Genomic DNA, 7,071 nt, shown 5'->3' with positions numbered 1-7,071 from the left:
GCCCGATGTGCGTTTAGACACTGGGCCAGATCCACCAAACGGTTTAAGGCCGTGTCGGGGTGTGATTCTGTTCCAGATCCATCCCAGTGTGTCTGGAAGATGAGCCCTGATGGCATGATGTGTAAAAAGGATGACAGTTTTAACTTTGGAGGCATTTTATTTCTTCACAGCACTGTCTTCAACACCAGCATGAACAAACCTACATTTTTACACACATAACACACTTCCTGCCTTCACAATAAAGGCCGACTCGGTCAGCGGTTCTGTTCCAGATCCGTCCCAGTGTCTCTTTGCTATCTGGGATGTGTATTTTCCAGTCCAGGCCTTGTCCATTGTCCAAACCTAAACTCTTTGTCTAGTCTAGTGACAGATCACCGTAGCAGTAGATTGGTTTGGTGTACGTCCCTAAAATGAATCCAGGGTGCTCCGAACATCAAACATTAGTTCTACCTGATACATGTTCTAACCTGAAGAACAAAAAAACATCCAGGACTGATCCCATGACCCCCTGGAAAGACTTCACACCCCCCATTTTGACAAACACTGCACTAAAGGAACCAGTTTGTCAGTGGTGTAGTGGTTTCTGGAGAAGTGGGTATATTCTCAATTGTTGCTGTCTTTTTTTTTAAGTAGTCTACACCCTGTTTTAGAAACAGTGACATGTCAGACTACTCTATTTAGTTTACCCAAAAATCCATCAGTAGTATTTGTTAACTATTATAAAATTAACATGACTTGATCAGGAGCAGTTTGTAGGTTTTACTGGTCACACAAGCAGCTGCATGAATGGAAATGTATTCAACATGAGGCAAACCTAGTTTTAAAGTTATTTTTGAACATTTGTTTAAATAAAATTCTTAAATCTGAAGCCGACAATGCATCCTTGTTCATATATCCCCTTAAATAAATAATTTTCTTCCACACATCAAAACCAATCAGATAAACTCAAAAGTGCACTGTCCACGATGTCCACGATGTGTGTGGCGCAGGACGTAGAACCCCACCCCTGGGTATAACGCTTGGTTTTTAGTGAGTCCCCTGTCTGCACAGCCATCCAAAGTATTCTGTTTACTGTCGTCGACTTCCACGTGACTTTGAACTCCAATTGGACCGTAGTGAGAATTGTTAACTACATCCTTGTCTGCAGATGTCAGTAATTGGCCAGTAATTTTTGTTCTTTGGTCTGTAATTAGGCCCAAGCCGAGTAAAGCCGGTGCAGGGCCAATTGAGTCTGCAGTGGGCACATGGGGACAAAATCGTCAGTGACGCGGTCGCCTTTCGCCACTGTCACCACTCTCACACATATTCACATTCACGGCACTGAGACCTTTCCGAAGATGTACATGACATGTGCACAAATCGCATATTTACACCTGCTCTGAATGAATGGGAATCAATGGGACACGCCCACTCCGGGTCAGTCACATGTGTGTAAGTGCACAACACGTGACATCTGACCCCACAGACATGTGGGGGAGCTCAAGAGCTTTCACATAAGGCCAAATACGTGGTTACCATGGAAACGGCTATATTGTTCTTGCTCAGATTATTATTATTTTTATTTTATTTTTAGGCCCGAGTAAGACAGACAGACAGACCGAGTATGACATGTGCACAAATCGCATATTTACACCTGCTCAGAATGAATGGGAGTCAATGGGACGCGCCCACTCGGGGTCAGTCATGTGGGTGTAAGTGCACGATAAGTGACATCTGACCCCACAGACATGTGGGGGACCTCGAGAGCTTTCATATAAGGCCAAATATGTGGTTGCCACAGAAACGGCTATATTGTTCTTGCTCAGGTTATTATTATTATTATTTTTTTTTTTTTTTTTATTAGGCCCGAGCCGAGTAAGTCCGGCGCAGGACCTATTGAGTCTGCAGTGGGCGCATGGGGACGAAATCGCCAGTGACGCGGTCGCCTTTCCCCACTGTCGCCACTCTCACACATATTCACATTCACGGCACTGAGACGTTTCCGAAGATGTATATGACATGTGCACAAATCGCATATTTACACCTGCTCTGAATGAATGGGAGTCAAGGGGACACGCCCACTCGGGGTCAGTCACGTGGGTGTAAGTGCACGACACGTGACATCTGACCCCACAGACATGTGGGGGACCTCGAGAGCTTTCAAATAAGGCCAAATACGTGGTTACCATAGAAACGGCTATAATGCTCTTGCTCAGATTATTAGGCCCGAGCCGAGTAAAGCCAGCGCAGGGCCTATTGAGTCTGCAGTGGGCGCATGGGGACAAAATCGCCAGTGACGTGGTCGCCTTTCGCCACTGTCGCGTCTCTCACACATATTCACATTCACGGCACTGAGACCTTTCTGAAGATGTATATGACATGTGCACAAGTCGCATATTTACACCTGCTCAGAATGAATGGGAGTCAATGGGCCACGCGAAGTCGGGGTCAGTCACGTGGGTGTAAGTGCACGACACGTGACATCTGACCCCACAGACATGTGGGGGACCTTGAGAGCTTTCACATAAGGCCAAATACGTGGTTACCATGGAAACGGCTATATTGTCCTTGCTCAGATTATTATTAGGCCCGAGTCGAGTAAAGCCGGCGCAGGGCCTATTGAGTCTGCAGTGGGCGCATGGGGACAAAATCGCCAGTGACGCAGTCGCCTTTCGCCACTGTCGCCACTCTCACACACATTCACATTCACGGCACTGAGACCTTTCCGACGATGTATATGACATGTGCACAAATCGCATATTTACACCTGCTCAGAATGAATGGGAGTCAAGGGGACACGCCCAGTCGCGGTCAGTCATGTGTGTGTAAGTGCACGACAGGTGACATCTGACCCCACAGACATGTGGGGGACCTCGAGAGCTTTGACATGAGGCCAAATACGTGGTTGCCATAGAAACGGCTATATTGTTCTTGCTCAGATTCTTATTATTTTTCTTTCTTTCTTTATTTATTAGGCCCGAGCCGAGTAAAGCCGGCGCAGGGCCTATTGAGACTGCAGTGGGCGCATGGGGACGAAATCGCCAGTGACGCGGTCGCCTTTCGCCACTGTCGCCACTCTCACACATATTCACGTTCACGGCACTGAGACCTTTCCGACAATGTACATGACATATGCACAAATCGCATATTTACACCTGCTCACAATGAATGGGAGTCAATGGGACACGCCCACTCGGGGTCAGTCATGTGGGTGTAAGTGCACAACACGTGACATCTAACCCCACAGACATGTGGGGGACCTCGAGAGCTTTCACATAAGGCAATATACGTGGTTGCCACGGAAACGGCTATATTGTTCTTGCTCAGATTCTTATTATTTTTTTCTTTATTTTTATTTATTTTTCTTCTGCTCTTTGAGCTCAAATTTGACCCCCTGAACATTGACGAAAACTCACCAAATTTTGCCTAAAATTCAAAAGTGCGAGAAATTGAATTTACATATAGGTTTTGTAGATGTCGGTAAAGAAATGTTGCGGCAGCGCCCCCTTGAAAAGTGGAAATGCATTGCGCCAATGGGAGCGCGTCCAACATAAAGTTCGTCATAGAGCCACGAAAAACGGTACACAGATTCATCATGAGGAGACAAACAAAAAATATTATTATGGCCACGCCCCTAAACCAACCCTTTGTCAGCCATATTGGATTGAAATTTCCAAAATGCTGAGTCAGCGTTTTCGCTGACGTCGTATTTTAACTATCTCCTAATAAACCGTTTGGCCAAATGAGCTCAAAATCGGTGTACAGTATCTAGAGAAGTGGGACATCAAAAGTTAGCCGAATTTTTGGAATCGGTGTCACCGTTTTTGTGCGACGATGTTGCAAACTTTGCGAAGTTTTTTCGAAAATTTGCAGTCACAAAAATTGCTTCAGCTCAGACACACAAACACCGATTTGGCTAAAATTTGACTCAGACGTCCATCTCCGAGGCCTACACCCATTTATTAAAAGAAATTGAAATTTTGCACTACAGCGCCCCCTGCAAATGTACATTTACAAAAATGACATCAGTTCGGACATACGAACACCGATTTGGCTTAAATTTGACTCAGACATCTGTCTCCCAGTCCTACACCTATTTTTCAAAAGAAACTGAAATTTTGCACTACAGCGCCCCCTACAAAAATTTTTAATATTTTTTATTAAAATTGTTTCAGTTCGGACATACGAACACCGATTTGGCTCAAATTTGACTCAGACGTCTATCTCCCAGGCCTACACCCATTTATCAGAAAAATTTGAAATTCGGTGCCATAGCGCCCCCTACAATTTTACCTTTACGAAAATTACTTCACGTTAGACATACAAACACCAATTTGGCTCAAATTTGAATTAATTGTCAATCTCCCAGGCCTACACCCATTTATCAAAAGAAATTGCCACTTCGCTAAGTAGCGCCCCCTACAAATTTACCTTCATGAAAATTGCATCAGTTCAGGCATACGAACACCGATTTGGCTCAAATTTGACTCAGTGGTACATCTCACAGGCCTACACCCATGCAATGGAACACATTGAATTTTGGCTCTTAGCGCCCCCTACACATTTATTTGTACAAAATTTTGTTCAGTTCGGACATACGAACACTGATTTGTCTCAAATCAATTGTCAATGTCCCAGGCCTACACCCATTCATCAGAAGACACAAAATTTGGGGCTAGAGCGCCACCTGCTGAACGATGAGCCTACTTCCACTGGAAGCCCTTGGCGAGGGCCTTTAGATGCCGCTTGCGGCTTTAATTTATTATTTTTTTTAATTTATTTTTCTTCTCCTGCTCTTTGAGGTCAATTTTGACCCCCTGAACATTTATGAAAACTCACCAAATTTTGCCGAAAATTCAGGAGTGCGAGAAATTGAATTTACATATAGGTTTCGTAGAGGTCCGATAAAGAAATGTTGCTGCAGTGCCCCCTTGAAAAGTGAAAATGCATTGCGCCAATGGAAGCATGTCCAACATAAAGTTTGTCATAGAGCCACGAAAATCGGTACACAGATTCATCATGAGGAGACAAAAAAAAAAATATTATTATGGCCACGCCCCTAAACCCACCCTTAGTCGGCCATATTGGATTGAAATTTCCAAAATGCTGAGTCAGCGTTTTCGCTGACGTTGTATTTTAACTATCTCCTACTAAGCCGTTTGGCCAAATGAGCTCCAAATCGGTGTGCAGTATCTAGACAAGTGGGGCATCAAAAGTTAGCCGAATTTTTTGAATCGGTGTCACCGTTTTTTTGCGACGAGGTTGCAAACTTTGCAAAGTTTTTTCGAAAATTTACCATCACAAAAATTGCTTCAGCTCAGACATACAAACACCGATTTGGCTGAAATTTGACTCAGACGTCCATCTCCCAGGCCTACACCCATTTATTAAAATAAATTGAAATTTCGCACTATAGCGCCCCCTACAAATGTACGTTTACAAAAATGACATCAGTTCGGACATATGAACACTGATTTGGCTGAAATTTGACTCAGACATCTGTCTCCCAGGCCTACACCTATTTGTCAAAAGAAACTGAAATTTTGCACTACAGCGCCCCCTACAAAATTTTTTTATATTTTTTTATTAAAATTGCTTCAGTTCGGACATACGAACACCGATTTGGCTCAGATTTGACTCAGATGTCTATCTCCCAGGCCTACACCCATTTATCAGAAAAACTTTATATTTGGTGCCATAACGCCACCTACAAATTTACCTTTACGAAAATTACTTCACTTCAGATATACGAACACCAATTTGGTTCAAATTTGAATCAGTTGTCAATCTCCCAGGCCTACACCCATTTATCAGAAGAAATTGCCATGTCGCTCAGTAGCGCCCCCTACAAATTTACCTTCACGAAAATTGCATTAATTTAGACATATGAACACCGATTTGGCTCAAATTTGACTCAGTGGTACATCTCGCAGGCCTACAACCATTCAACGGAAGAAATTTAATTTTAGCTGCATAGCACCCCCTACAGATTTACTTATACAACAATTTCTCTAGTTTGGACATACGAACACTGATTTGTCTCAAATTTGAATCATTTGTCAATCTCCCAGGCCTACGCCCATTCATCAGAATCAGTATCTAGAGAAGTGGGGCATCAAAAGTTATTTTTTTGGATTGGTGTCACCGTTTTTGTGTGACGACGTCGCAAACTTTGCAAAGTTTCTTCGCAAATTTACCATTACAAAAATTGCTTCAGCTCAGACATACAAACACCGATTTGGCTCAAATTTGACTCAGACGTCCATCTCCAAGGCCTACACACATTTTATAAAAAAATTGAAATTTCGCACTATAGCGCCTCCTACAAGTGTACATTTAAAAAAATGACATCAGTTCAGAGATACGAACACCAATTTGGCTCACATTTGACTCAGACATCTGTCTCCCAGGCCTACACCTATTTGTCAAAAGAAACTGAAATTTCGCAATACAGCGCCCCCTACAAGTTTTTAAAAAAAATTTTTTTAGTAACATTGCTTCAGTTTGGACATACGAACACCAATTTGGCTCAAATTTGACTCATATGTCGATCTCTCAGGCCTACACCCATATATCAGAAAAAATTGTAATTTGGCGCTATAGCGCCCCCTACAATTTTACCTTTACGAAAATTACTTTACTTCAGACATACAAATACCAATTTGGCTCAAATTTGACTCAGTGGTACATCTCGGAGGCCTACACCCATTCAATGGAACAAATTGAATTTTGGCTCCATAACGCCCCCTACAGATTTATTTATACAAAAATTTGTTCAGTTCGGACATATGAACACTGATTAGTCTCAAATTTGAGTCAATTGTCAATCTCCCAGGCCTACAGCCATTCATAAGAAGACATTGAAATTTGGTGGTAGAGCGCCACCTGCTGAACGATGGCCATACTTCTACTGGATGTGCCCTTGGCGAGGGCCTTTAGATGCCGCTTGCGGCTTTAATTATTTTTATTTTTATTAGGCCCGAGCCGAGTAAAGCTGGCGCAGGGCCTATTGAGTCTGCAGTGGGCGCATGGGGACGAAATCGCCAGTGACGCGGTCGCCTTTCGCCACTGTCGCCATTCTCACGTTACTTC

The sequence above is a fragment of the Sphaeramia orbicularis genome, chromosome 8, assembly GCF_902148855.1.
Source record: "Sphaeramia orbicularis chromosome 8, fSphaOr1.1, whole genome shotgun sequence".
Taxonomy (NCBI): domain Eukaryota; kingdom Metazoa; phylum Chordata; class Actinopteri; order Kurtiformes; family Apogonidae; genus Sphaeramia; species Sphaeramia orbicularis.
Note: the sequence above shows the minus strand (reverse complement) of the source record.